The sequence below is a fragment of the Numida meleagris genome, chromosome Z, assembly GCF_002078875.1.
Source record: "Numida meleagris isolate 19003 breed g44 Domestic line chromosome Z, NumMel1.0, whole genome shotgun sequence".
NCBI classification, from domain to species: domain Eukaryota; kingdom Metazoa; phylum Chordata; class Aves; order Galliformes; family Numididae; genus Numida; species Numida meleagris.
The window spans coordinates 1,551,373-1,565,574 of NC_034438.1; the positions used below are offsets into that span (position 1 = coordinate 1,551,373).

A 14,202-nucleotide genomic window follows, 5' to 3' on the forward strand; every position below is an offset into this window, starting at 1 on the left:
AACCATAGAAAGGTTGGGTTGGAAGGGACCTCAAAGCTCCTAGAACCGTAGAACCATAGAAAGGTTGGGTTGGAAGGGACCTCAAAGCCCCCCCAGCCCCACCCCTGCCATAGGCTGGGTGCCCCCCCACCTCCCTGCTGAGGCTGCCCAGGGCCCCAGCCACGGCCTTGGGCACCTCCAGGGATGGAGCATGCACACTTCTCTGGGTAGCCTGAAGTGCTCCAAAGGCAGTTGTGCTTCAGCTGGTGAGGTGTCTTCAGGCTGGGAAGGCTCTGTTCTTTGACTTCTGCAGAGTGCTGGGGTCAGATGATCACAACCCGCATCGCTATGACTTACAGCTGAAAGAGCAGTGATAACAGTTTCTCTCCTACACCTGTATCAATCCCACTTCAGCCAAAATCAGCAGCGAGGCCAGTGCAGGATTCACAGGGGTGAATCACAGCAATTACGGCTTCTGACACCTGCAGGGTTCCTTGATGCATCACTCTGAACCAACACAGTGTCCAGGAGCAAAGCCTCACTCCAAGTGACATCGGAGAAGCACCCATCCATCTCAGAGATGGCCTTGGCGACACTCTCCGGCATTTATGTGTTATTTATTTTCCATCTCTTGCCTTGCTGCTTAACAGCACCAGGCTTTCAGAGCAGGGTAGTGAGGAGCTGGAAAATGCAGGAGGCACCCAGGTCTCCTCAGGCTGCGCTCATCTTCCCAGAGAGACTTCTTGCCTGCCATATGGAGGGGATGTGCTCTTGACATCCCCAGCCTTGGGTTGCAGGAGAAGAAGAACCCTTGCACCTCTCCCAGCATGTCAGTGCTGCTTTGACTTGATGAAGAGTTGGCTGCAAGGCTGTAGGCTTGCAGAAATGCGGGTCATAATTACCATTGAAATGGAACCTGTTAAAAGCTGGGGGAGGAAGAACTAAAGAAAAATGGGGAAGCTTGGAAACACCGTGGGGTGATCACTCTCTGTGCTCTGAGAGCATTAACAATGCTGCTGGTAAAATTCATTACTGTAGGAGGCCATAGAATTACAGAATCATTAAGGTTGGAGTTGACCTCCATGATCCCCAAGCCCAACCTCAAGCCATCCCCACCATGCCCACTGACCATGACCTTAAATAGAACTATGGGATCATTAGGGTTGGAGTAGATCTCCAGGATCCCTAAGCCCAGCCCCAACCCGCCCCACCATGCCCACTGACCATGTCCCCAAGTGCCACATCTCCATGGTTCTTGAACACCTCCAGGGATGGAAACTCCCCCACCTCCCTGGGCAGCCTTTACCATTACATCACCATTCCTGGGAGAAGAAATTGTTCCTAATCTCCATCTTGGCCCTCCCCTGTGTCCATTGTGACCAAAGTGTCAGGGCCAGCACAGTGCCACTGGCACAACTCGGGGCCTGATGGTCTCCTCTGATCTGAGCTTTTGGAGCAGGGGTGGGGAGGTGAGTGGAGAATTTCCCATGTAAACCTCATCAATTTTTTTGAAATTCTGACTTTGATAAGCAGTGATCCTGAAGACTTTCATAAACCTGTACTCCATACACACATTAAGGAACAAACACCAAAACAGATCCCACTCTCTGCATTACCCACTGCATTTTGGGTGGAGGCACCCAAGCAACCTCACAGCGTTAGCACTGACCCATGCCTCATGCCAGGGTGCTCCCCATCATTCCCAGCCTCAAATCCCATGTGCTCAGCTCCTGCTCCCCTGAGCATATCAGTGAGGGGAAGTTTGGGATGACTCAGTTAGCAGAGCGATCTCACCTCTCTGCTCCACTGGGGGGAATGGCTGAGCCTAATCCCATTTACCTGGGGCTGAAAGCACTGCGTGGGGTTTCTGCTCCTAGCGTGGGAGCAGCAGGACCCTGCCCCTGGGTGTCAGTGAGCCTGGGGTTTTGCAGATGCTCTGCACATGTCTTCCTGCAGCACATCCCTGCCTCCTTGGCCAAGGGGAGCCTCAGGGAGAGTGCATAATTTCAGGGCTGCCAGTGCTGTCTGCACAAAGGTAGAGTTGGTTTCTATGATTACAGGGATAATAGCATGGGAAACCTGGCTGCAGAATGGCACGAGAGCAATTACAGTTGCAGTTCCCTGCAATTATCCCCATGCCCTGCAACGCAGCCCCCGGGGTTGTTCTACAGCGGCACCTGGGGCAAGGCCAGGGGCAGGAGGACCCTAAAAAGGTCCAGACCCAAAGAGGGTCTGGGATTGAGCAAGGCCACAATGCTCCCCACTGCTCCCAGTACAAAACGAGTTCAGTCGTGCCCAGTGGGTGTTGCACAGTGGAGGGAGGAGGAATGGGGATGGGCTTGGGATGGGGATTTGGGGAAGCCAGGGGGTCTGCTTCCCTGTGTGCCCACAGAAAACCACTTTGCTTCTTTATCCCTCAGCTGGGGATCTGCAAACATACAGTGTGACAGAGGGATGCCATGGGAAGAAATCCATTAGAGCAAGGGAGATGCTCAAAGGCAGCTGCCCACAGCGCTGCAAAGCTTTCCTGGAGCTGGGCTGACCCCAGGGCAAAACATCACCCCCTGTTTCACAGCACTGCTTGTGGGCTTCTCTCTATCTTCATGCCTAGTTGTAGAAAAAGTGTGCTTTTGTGGGATCTGGGGTTGATGGGGGATGCATATAGGGTCCGTGGTTCAGAGGGGTGCATGTGGGGTCTGAGGTTCATGAGAAATGTGTATGGGATCTGAGGCTCACGGGGGATGTGTATGCAGTCTGGGGTCATGAGGAATGCATGTGGGGTGTGGGATTGATGGGGGATGCCCGTGGGGTCCGTGTCCCCATGGTGCTGGCTGTGGGCAGGGTGCATCCAGCCTCCATGGGGCATTGCTCACCTGAGCGCCGTGCGCCCTCGGCTCCGGGTGACTCTCATTGTGATGGATGGTGTTGTGGAGAAGCGCTGAATGGAAAATATATGTCAAGGATAAAAAGTGATGCTTAAAGGGCAGGAATAGAGCCTTTCCCGTGCGAGGAGCCCCGCTCCAGTCTACGCTGCTTCAAATTAAGTTTTCAGTTTCCTAAAGGCAGCAGGCAGTGCTTCACTCCATTCTGTCCCCGCTGTCATTAAAACTCGAGTGTGTTGTCTGGATACAGTATTTTGCCCTACCTTAAGAGCTCTAATCTTTTTAGGACCATTTCTCTCCGCTATCTGCAGCCTTCCCGACCGCGGGGTGAAATACAATCGCTGTCCTCGGGAGCTGCACCTCCCCTTTGTCTTCGGCAAAGACGGAGGAAAAGAGCTGCTTAACAAATCGCCTGAATTTCCCCGTCCCCCTCCGCCGCCGTTTGCTGGGCTGCTTCCCCCGCTGCCACCCGCCTGTTGCAGGGGATGCGAGGAGCCTTCATTGTCTGCCGAACAATTCCCTGCAATTTGCTTTTTGCTGTTCCTTTCGGGCTCCTCGAATCCTTTTGACTCGGTGCTGCGTATTTTTAGCCGGCGCTCCGTCTCGCTGCTTCCCGAACTGTTTGTGTTTGGAAAAGCCCCGGTTTTGCTGCTGGCAGTACCTTTTTGGAGCATTCCTCCTCGCCCGCAAACCCTTTCCTTCCCCTCTCATTGCTGGGAGCAGCGAGCTCCTGGCTTCTCCCGTTTTCCTGCTCATGCTGGGATCCCACAAACCCTGGGATCCCACTTTCCCTTGGGGCCAGAACCCTTCTGCTTTTGCTCCTGCTGCCAGATGAGCCCTGCCAATCCCAGTCTTTTGGGGGATTTGCTGTGTCCCAGTGCAAAGGGGAGGTTCAGGATGGATGTTAGGAACAATTTATTTTCCAAAGGGCGGTGATGCTCTGGCACAGGCTGCCCAGGGAGTGGGGGAGTCCCCATCCCTGGAGGTGTTCAATGGTGGAGATGTGGCACTTGGGGACATGGTCAGTGGGCATGGTGCGATGGGTGGGGTTGGGCTTGGGGATCCTGGAGGGCTTTTCCAACCTTCATGATTCTGTGATCCTATGATTCTATGATTCTGGCTTTGTCGCTGATGCCACCATCCCCATGGTACAGTCAGGGACCAGGACGTGCTGGCCACTATGCCCAGCCCCAGGGCACAGCCGAGCCCCAGGCAGACAGCCAGCTCCCACTCATCCTCCAGATAAGGTGGCACTGGGATTTGGAAGACTGACTCTGAATGTTGGCTCTGCCATGGGCTTCCTACATGGCCCGAGGCGAGGCACAGAGTATCTCTGTTCCTCATCTGTGCAAACCAGTAATCTCTGTTTTCTCCTACTGTTTATTTTGAGTGTGTGTTTGGAGACAGGCTGCTCCTTCTCTTCTGTCTTGTTTGCACAGTGCTTGCGAAGCGATGAACATCCTGCTCCTAGCTGCTGGGCAAAGAGTGAATGGTCACTGCAATTAGTGGTAGTGATCATCATCATCATCATAAATCTTGCACCTCGCTCTGTGAAAACCCAGTCTCATCTGAAGATGCTCCCAGCTACCATCAGCAAACGGTGAATACTTATTTCCTCACCTTTATGGAATCACAGAATCACTGAGGTTGGAAAAGACCTCCAAGATCCCCAACCCCAACCCACTCCACCGTGCCCACTGACCACGTCCCCAGGTGCCACGTCTCCACGGTTCTCGAGCACCTCCAGGGACGGTGACCCCACCACCTCCCTGGGCAGCCTGTGCCAGTGGTTCTTTTTATCCTTCCCCTAATCCGTACTGGTGACTGGAGGTGCAATCCCGGCGCTGTGTCTTTAATTCCCATTTTCACGAGCATCACCGCGCTGTAGTTTTGGAGAAAAATGGGATCGCTGTTCATCTTGCTGCCAGTATCTCAGACTTGTTTCTGCTATTTCTTAATAGCAAACTGCTTTTCTCTGTTGTCTTTCAACATCAGATGAGTTCTTGTTCCCATTTCCCTTTAATAAGTGTTATTTGCTTCCATTATTACTCAATAGTAAAATCTCTTCCCGTCGACTTGAGCAGAAGTGGATTTACGGCTATGAAAATAAACTTGGGCGTGATGAGATCTTGTCATTTTATTATCTATAAAGTACTCCGCATGACTTTGTAGTTATCGGAATGTAATTATACATTTAGACTTTTCCACCGTCTCTGCTTCGTGTTCTTTTTAGGAGGAAAATGATGAAAACTCAGAAATCCACTCTTAACTGGAATTTACAACGTAACCACCATTGGCTTTACCCTGGCTTCTTCCAGGGGCAAAGAACCATCTCCGTGTGTCGGGACGATGCAGATCTGCCCAAAGTGGTGTTCATGTTGGGACATATCGCTGGGATTTTTTTCGTGCGCGTTTCCTGGTTGGAGATGCAGGATTTACTGCCGGGTGCTAATTGTCATCGGAGGTGCTGGGTGTGGGCGAATCATTGTATAATGCCCACACCCTTCGGGCGGCTCAGGGCGCGGCGTTGTCTTGGCCTCACCGTGCAGTTTAAGATGTATTATTACCCAAAAGCAACACGCCCTTCCGTGCTTCTTTGTTTTTATTGGGATCTCTCTGGTCCGGCTCTCTGAGTGCCTAGCACGGCTGCAGCTGGATGCTGGGTCTCCAGCCAGCCCTGCTGCCCCTGGGACTTTGCACGGGGAGCACATCAATCATCACAGAATCACAGAATCAATCATCGAGTCATAGGATGATGATAGCTGGACTCGATGATCTCAGAGGTGTTTTCCAACCTTCATGATTCTATGATGGTTCTATCACTTGGGTTGGAAAGACCTCAAAGCCCACCTGGTTCCATCCCCCCCCTTACATAGGGACACCTCCCCCTAGACCAGGTTGTCCAGAGCCTCATCCTGCCTGGCCTTGAGCACATCCAGGGATGGGACATCCCATCAATCCGGGCACCTTCTCCATCCTGCAGCAAGGGGCCTTTGGCATTAAGGCAAGGGCAGGTGACATGGTTGGAGACAGCTGGGACTGGTGCTGTTTTGACCCAAGAGGAGCTCAGATCTTCCCACAATGAGTGTGAGGTGGAAAGATGGGGACGCATGGATGAGAACGTGCCCTTGTTGCTTCCTGAAGTCAGTGTGGTTGCTTTGCACCTGGAACTGAAGGGGATGGAAGAGAATTACTTCCAGCATGAGTACTTTTTTAGGGAATTGAGGAGGACTTGCCCTGTGTAAGAACTTTCATGGGGCTTTCTGAATGTTGCACTTGGTGTCTGTGCCATTGCATGCATCTTGTCACCCGTCTGCCTTGGCTTCTCAACTCCCCAGCCCCTTTGTCCACCTTGGAACCAATCATTTCTCCAAATGGAGACTTTTTTTGCAAACTTCTTAGGTCAGAGCTGTCCCATTGCTTTCCATAAGCACACCACACGTCACATCTTCTGTACCTGAGCAGGACCATGGTGGCTCATCCATCACCTCCACCTGGCACGGAGCACCCACGATGTCCGTGTCCTTTGTGCACCCCTGGGTCACCTCTCCTCTCCCACCACCCTGTTCTCACTCCATCAAGGTTATTATTACTTTTTCTTGCTTGAAGTAGAGGCTATGTTTAAATGACACATCCAAGGCCAACTCAAAGGGAAGTCTCACCTTCCCCATGCCACATGATTGACTAGGGGGGCAACGACGCAGCCCCCTTATTAGGGTAATATAATTTTCCATCTCAAGTAGGAACCGGGGATGTTTTAATGATTGGGCTCATTAGGTGGACTTTCCACTTAAAGTGTCTGCCTGGCAATTAAGGCTGGGAGAAGCATGACTGATGACCACACCTTCTGTGACTTAATGGGGAGTCTGAAGGCTGATCTTATTATCACACCGATACACTCCATGATAAAAAAGAATTTAAGATACTCTCCAGAGATTTATGTGCCCATTAGGAAGCTGCCAGGAGAAGGTTAAGGGAACTCGTAAGGTCAAAGCTGAACAGAGGGAAGTACTAAATGCTTGGGATCAGGGACAGAGGACACGGTTTCTGCTCTTTGCTCTGCTCCTGACCCTTTACGTGGTCCTTACTGTGTCACTTGGTTTCTGGTTTCTCTCCTCACCCATGTGTTTCCAGGTGGATCTTATCTCCTTTTTCCCTTTTTCAACAACAATTGTTTCCTCATTCTGAGGGCTTTAGTGTGCTTCTGCTCTTACCCACGTAGCTGGAGGAACAGGGACATGCAGTACTCAGATGGGAGGCAAAGGATAAAAATTGCGGAGAGTGGAAGGAAGTGGTGTTCAGGGCGGGGAGGAGGCAGCTGAAATCTGAAGCAAAAAAAAAGGGTTAGAGCCGAATTTCTATTCTCCTCCAAGAAATGTCCTCTTGGGTCCTCAGTGATTCCCCAACCAATTCTGCCCGCGTTAAAATGTGACCCACCATAATGTTTTACTGAAGCCTGGTGTTTAATGGGCTGGAACTCATTGCCGAGCTCACAGTGCAGCTCTGAGCCTCCTGTTGGGGACCATTTTCTTGGCGTCAGCTTGCCATGGCTTGTCACTGATGTTAGCTGTGCTGATAGGTTGGATGCCCCAGGATATGGGAGCTGGCTCCTTCAGCTTCGTACTTAGCTTCCACTTCCTTAAGTAGAGTTGGGAGACATAATTCAGCAAAATATGTTTTAGTCCAACACGGAGTTTTGATGACATTGGACATTTGGGTCCATTTGGTTGGGTTAATAGACAAATTGTGACGAGTGGAAGAGTTTCATTTCTGCATGAATTTGACTTGCACGTGGAACCCAATTTGTTTGCGTCAGTGTTTCCTTTGTTTTTAATTAAACACTCTCTACGACAGGTGCCCAACACTGAGGCAAAACAAGTGGTGGAAAGAAGAAAACAACCCCTATATTACTTAATTTGTGTGAAAACTAAATAATTGAAGTTGACTCTGTTGACCTTCGAGGCCCTGTGGAACTTCCCCTCTCCTCTCCCCTGCTTGCTGCTCTCCTGTAATCTCCCTCCCGCTTCCTTCATCTCCTCCCACCCTGCTCCGCGTCCCTGTTCCTGTGTTTGAAGCACTCGGGGGTGATCTGGCCTCTCCCACCCATTTTCTCCAGCTATCCTCTTACCCAGGGTTTCCATCCTCAAGTTGCTCTTTCCTCCCTCCCCTTGGGAAATGGGAAATGAGGGAACCTTCACCCTCTGCCTGGCCAAGTGCAACAGCACACCCACTGTGTTCGGCAGGGGATGAGCTCCCTCCCTCTGCCTGGACAGCACAAGGACTCCACCCATAGCACTAATCCTGTAATCATGGAGTGACCTTCCTGGGCTGAACCACATCATGGGAAGGCTTGCAAATGGTTCATAACCACTTCACCCTTCCTAAAAACTCCCCTGTCTTCTCTATTGGCCCTGTGCTATCCCTGTGCTATGTCTGGTTTCAGACAATGAAAAAAAAAAATCATTCAGGTAGGATCTGGTGCCAAACTGAGTGGTTGGCAACCAGCCCACAGTTGGGGGTTGGAACTGGATGAGCTTTGTGGGCCCTTCCAATCCAGCCATTCTACGGTTCTGTGATCTTTGGGGTCCCTTCCAACCCAACCATTCTATGGCTCTGTGATCTTTGAGGTCCCTTCCAACCCAACCATTTTATGGTTCTGTGTTTCTGTGATTTTATGATATGAAAATTGCTACGGAGCTTCAGTTTTGAGAGCTCAGAGAACGGGTTTCCACGCTACTTTGGGTGGATGGGAACGCATCAATGGGACAAGCAGTCTTAAGATCATAGAATCACAGAATCATTAAGGTTGGGAAAGACCACTAAGATCCCTAAGTCCAACTGCCACATCTACCCCAGTCTTCTTTCCAAAGAGAAAATCCAGCTCTGAGTAAAGCATGTGTACGCATGCACACCCTTTCAGGGGAATATGGAGGCGAGAGAGTGGCGGGTACTGGAGGTGAAGAACAACTCTAACCTAGCATTTATCCAGGCAAGGAAATTTCTGATTGCTTATTCCCTAGGAGGGCAGAATGTGGATGTCCTCTTGGTGCAGGTAAATAGTAACGATGATTTCACAAGGACTTGAATTCCTCCTGCAGTATGAATATGAGTTAAAGCAGGGCAAGAGTGCTTGGTTTGATGGAGAGCTGCTCTCCTTCGGCTGATCTTGCCAGGCTGCAGAGTTCATTTTCCCAACGACACATCCCTGACAAAAGGCATGTGGCACGGGGAGCCAAGTGATTGTGTTGTCATGGCGAAGCCGAGCAAAAGAAGAGCAAGATTTAACATTGGGGATGCTCGGAGGCTGGGAGGAAAATGGCCCACAGCCATAAGTCATACAGCACGGATCAGGTGGGCTTGCATTTTTTTGCCAAGTGCGGGCTGGTTGGTGACTGACACGAAATGGGCTCGGAGTTCAGTCCAAGTTTTGGTGGGCACTGTTCCATGTCGGAGAAACCAGTGGTTCCATTGACACTGCTGCTGACAGCCCTCGCGGAGAGACGAGTAGTTGGGTTGTCCCTGAGGTGACAAAAAATAACAATCTGGAGAATTTTACATCAAGAGACCTTCCTTCTATCGAGGCAGAAAGAAGAGCAGGTGACCCTGGAAAGCACGTGACTATGACAAGGCGTTTAATGTGCCCTGAAGTGGTTGGTTCCATAGCAATGCCTGCTAGGGACGGGGGGCTGAGATGGCTGCAAAGCAGGGGAGTGCTGCAGGGAGCCCAAGGATGCGCTGCACACCTCTTTCTGTGCAGCCACTGCGGTCTGTGCTGCATGCAGCACTGCCCTGTGAGCACAAAAGGAGTTCTGCCTCCACCACCGCCCATCCATCACCTTCTCGTGAGCCTGGAAGCAAAAAGAAGGGAAAAAAAAAAGGAATCACAAGAAAATAAAGAAGCACTGCAGCCAGCGAGCTGTCCTCCATGCTCCACAATTCTATAAATTCCACTCTTCCCTTCCTCTTTAATCACCAGGCATATAAAACATGCTTCCAGCAGAATCATATTCTCCCCATTAAAGTTTCAGAAGAGAAATACCGGTCCCATCTGCCTGTTTAGCAAGGCAGGGCAGAGCACGGCCATTTTCCTTTTTTCCTCCCAATCTGCTTTATGGCAGGAGTTGTCTCTTTTAGGGCTGGCCATTCATTGCAGTTTCTCATTGCAGGCTCCTCATTATTATATGTGTACAGGGGACCTGCACCATCCGTGTGCCTTTTGGATGGGCAAGAGAGCAAGGCATCCTCTCCATCTCCCAAGTGACCCCCAGGGTCTCCTCCGTGCTCTCCAAGGGCTGTCACAGGCAAATGGCTTGGATGGTTATTGATAGCTGCGCCCTCAGAACTCCCTCCTCGTGCAGAAGGACATGGCCCTATTTTTGCCACGGAGCCTCATTCTTATTCTGTGGCACTCAGAATTCTGAGGTCTGGGGCTGGCTGCAGATTTATGCTCTTGCTCTGTTGCCGTTAAGGTTGCCCAGCTCCATGCGTAAATCTGAGTGTGCTGTGCTCGGGGCAGTGCACGTTTCTGAGAAGCAGCAGGAAGGATGTGCTGCCAATCACTGCACATCACTGCAAATCACTGCACATCACTGCCAATCACTGCTAATCACTACATATCACTGCACTTTGCTGCAAGTCATTGGCAATCACTGCACATCGCTACAAATCGCTGCCAATCACTGCACGTCACTGCCAATCACTGCAAACCAATGCCAATCTCAGGCTGAGTTTTGTTTTTTTTTTGCTGGGCGGATGCAGCCACAGAGGGACGTGTGTTCTCCTTCCCGATGTCTTTGCCTTAAAAGCAGCTCTTTTTTGTTTATTTTTGGGGCAAGAAGCTGTTTGGTTTGACATTGGTTCAGGTTTTATTTTTAAAGCGTCATATGAGAAATGCAGCAAGAGGAAACCACACTCCGTTCCTTAAAATAAATGGAAGGAAAGACAGTGCTGTGAAAATATTCTCTGATGCACGCAATTCGTGTGCATGCCATAGAGGATGTTGCACTGGACTGTATGTTTTCCTATGCAACGTGCTTCCATAAGGCTTGGCGTGGTGCTGGGGATTACAAGGTGCTGTCGCTTGCAACATGCAGCAGCTTCATAATGATGCCCTCTGCAAGGGGGAGCGCACCCCTCTGCTCCCCAGGAATGCCAGCAATGCTCCCAACGCCTGGCACCGGCCTCAGGGCGGGCTTTGCAAACAGAGGCAGTGGTCAGGACTTGCTGTGAGTGCGACTGCAAACATTGCTGAAGTGCCAGCTTGGGCGAGGAAAGCCCCGGCTCCTGTTTGATGCCGGCATGCTGCTTTGATGTGCAGTGCTGGTGAGGTGCTGGGTCCCTGCCTGTGAGACTAATGGAGATAGGTACATACACATGAAAATGCAAGGTAAAAAAAAACACATGAAATGCAAGGCATTTGGAAAGGTTCGGGTGAGTTTCGTGGAGCAAACAGGGAGAATAAATTGTTTTGCTAATGGGAAGCATTCATGAAACAATATCATGTGTGTTAGGAATGGCAGAGATGAGAGGATGGATGAATAGACGCAGAGGTAGACTTCCAGGTGTCTTGTTTTACTGTGGCCTTTTAGCTCTTTCATAGAGGATAACATGTGTAAGCAGAGACTGACATATCTGAGCAGTGAAATGCAAAATACAGGCACAGAAATGATGAGGAAACACAGAATCACAGATTGGTTGGGTTGAAAGGGACCTTGAAGATCACAGAAGCACAGAATGGTTGGGTTGGAAAGGACATTAAATATCACAGAACCATACAATGGGTTGGAAGGGGCCCCAAAGCCCCCCCCCAGCCCCACCCTTTCCATGGGCAGGGTGCTCCCCATCAGCTCAGGCTGCCCAGGCCCCATCCATGGCCTTAGGCACCTCCAGGGAAGGCCTAGTGTCCCCATCCCAGCTCTCATGCTCTCCCTGCAAGCCAGGAGCTGGCAGTAGATCCCATGCCAACCTTTTCATGGTGCAGCTTGCACACACACACCCGCTCCCTTGTGATCTGGCTGCAAAACTATTCTGCAGATAACTGGAACTCGTCTTTACACTGCTGCAAACCCAGAATAGCATCACTGAAACCCCTGGGTTCAAGGCATGGTTGCACCAGTTGAAGTAAGAACGTGTTTTCCCCATAAAAACCCAACAAAGGCATAAACTTCATCTCTTGAGCCTCAGCAGCTGCAGGCAATGCCCTTTAATCCAAAGGCTCCTCCAGAGTACTCCTTTGAGTCCAGGCATGTGAGCAGCTCCAGTGTCCCAGGGAAATGTTTCCTTGTAAAGCCTTTGTGAACTCGTGCATGCATTTATGCCACAGTTATCACGCGTGTAATTTAGGCTGACATTGTAATGACAGCATGGCAAGTTCAAAATGGAGCAGTAAATATAGTTGTTAGGGGAAAAAAACAAAAAACTCCCTGCCCATCGTCCCGAATGCCTCCTCACGTCATGGGAGGGGGCAGACAGAGTCCAAACACCATCAGCACTTCTGGGTCCCAGCTGGAAGCTGCCTGGAGTCCAGGGCAGCCAAAGCAAACAGGCGAGAGCAGCTTTCTTTGCAGGGCAGAGCTCTCTTTGCAGAGCAGAGCTTTTTCTCCTCATTTCCCCTCTTTTTTGGGGGAGGGCATCCTGCACCCCCCTATCTGCTAGCACCAGCTGAACAGTTAACCCTTTTGACTGTCCGCTCTTTCTCCATGTGCTCAAGCTGTCTGACAGGAGATCTTTTCTTTTGCTTCTTCCAGGTTAAACCTTGTGTTTCCCACTGGCTGTGGCTGCATTCAGCAAGCTGGGCCCTGCTGACGCGCACACATCTGCAGGATCGGGACAATTAATTCAGCTGCTTTTCAGCTTTCCAGCAGGTTGGTACAGAAACCAGGAGCTCTGCTTGCAGGAGGAGCTGAGATAGATACAAATGAGGTCTGAATGTGATCCCTGATCTGTAGTTAAATTGTTCCATACCTTGAGAGACGGTTCGTATTGTCCCCTGCAGACAGGGAGCTGTCTTTGGATATGCGGTGCCTGGCCACACGGTGAGGTTATGCTCATCTGTTAGTTCTGGTCTTCAGAGAGCTCATTAGCTGCTGGGTCCACATAGCAGAAGTCTGGATGAAAGTGTGGCCTCCTTCCCCAGCTGTCCTTGCAGCAGCTTCGTGTTTCCTCTGCAAACGTTCAGCTCTGGGGCTGGGGATCTGTGTGCCTCAGAGATTCACATGGGCAGGAAGAGTGATGCAGAGGAGTGTGGCTCTGCAGGAAAATGGTCATAGAATCACAGAATGGTTGGGTTGGAAGGGACCTTGAAGATCACAGAGCCGTTGAATGGTTGTATTGGAAGGGACTGGGTGTGACTGGGAGGACACTCATCTGAGTAGAAACTGGGTGGATTTCATCCGAAAGATGTTTTCTCCTTTTTGCTTTGGGGTTTTCCATTGGCTTTGTAGGTGCTCTTTTTTGGAAAGGTGATAGTATGACAGGATAGCCTGGAAAATAGCCACATGGGTAGGACCATCAACAGAACCATCATGCTTAACAGTTAAGTTAGAGGCGGTGCTGTAGCCATCAAATTGACCCAAATTATCCTGGGTTGGCACTGGCATCTCTTAGGGGGTCAGCTGTGTGAGGCTGGGTGCTCTCTGCAGTCCATGATTCTATGGAATTTTTGCCCCATGTTGGGGTTGGCCATGGGTGCACGGGCTGAGGCCAGGACCTGATTTCTGGTTATGGCTTTAAGATGCAACAGTGGGGGTTCAGGTTGGATGTTAGGAACAACTTCTTCTCCAGAGTGGTCAGGTGCTGGCACAGGCTGCACAGGGAGATGGTGGATTCCCTGTCCCTGAAGGGGTTCAAGAGCAGTGGAGATGTGTCACTGAGTGGTGTGGTCAGTGGGCATGGTGGGTTGGGTTGGGGCTGGGCTCGGCACCTTGGGGTCTTCTCCAACCTTCGTAATTCCCTGATTCTGTGATTCTGCTCCTGGTGTGGAGAACCAAGCAGAGTTCCTGCAGGCTGCATTGCTGCTCCGCAGAGGCACCTTGCAGGAATGAATCTGTGCAAAGCCGCTTCTGCTCCCCGCTGCGTGTCCCTGCGGGAGCTGCTTTGCACTGCCCATAGCAGGACAGCTGTACGCTGAGAGCTCAGGACTTCACCAGCAGTTAGAAGCGAAGCAGGAAAATCATGCTGTCGGAGGAAAATCCCCCCCGTGTGAGGCGAGGCCATCAATCCCCGTGAGAGCGCAGCGCTGCCGTTGGAGCCTGCCCATACCTGCTGCCAGCCGGCCCCATCCTGCTCCAGCACCGCTGTGTTCCCGTACCCCACGCCCAGCACCGAAATAGCGATCCCCCCC

The 14,202-nt window shown here is 51.1% G+C and overlaps 1 protein-coding gene across 5 annotated transcripts in view; it reads left to right on the forward strand.

Annotated features, from left to right (window-relative positions):
* Nucleotides 1-14,202, forward strand: part of ZBTB7C (zinc finger and BTB domain containing 7C) — a 103,967-nt gene that overhangs the window by 76,910 nt on the left and 12,855 nt on the right. For 4 of the 5 annotated variants that reach the window (XM_021380268.1, XM_021380269.1, XM_021380267.1 and 1 more), the window contains one exon: nucleotides 12,608-12,724. The exons of the other annotated variant lie outside the window; for it this stretch is intronic. The gene's annotated coding sequence lies outside the window, so the exon portion shown is untranslated. The remainder of the gene's footprint in view (nucleotides 1-12,607; nucleotides 12,725-14,202) is intronic. 5 annotated transcript variants of the gene reach the window in all.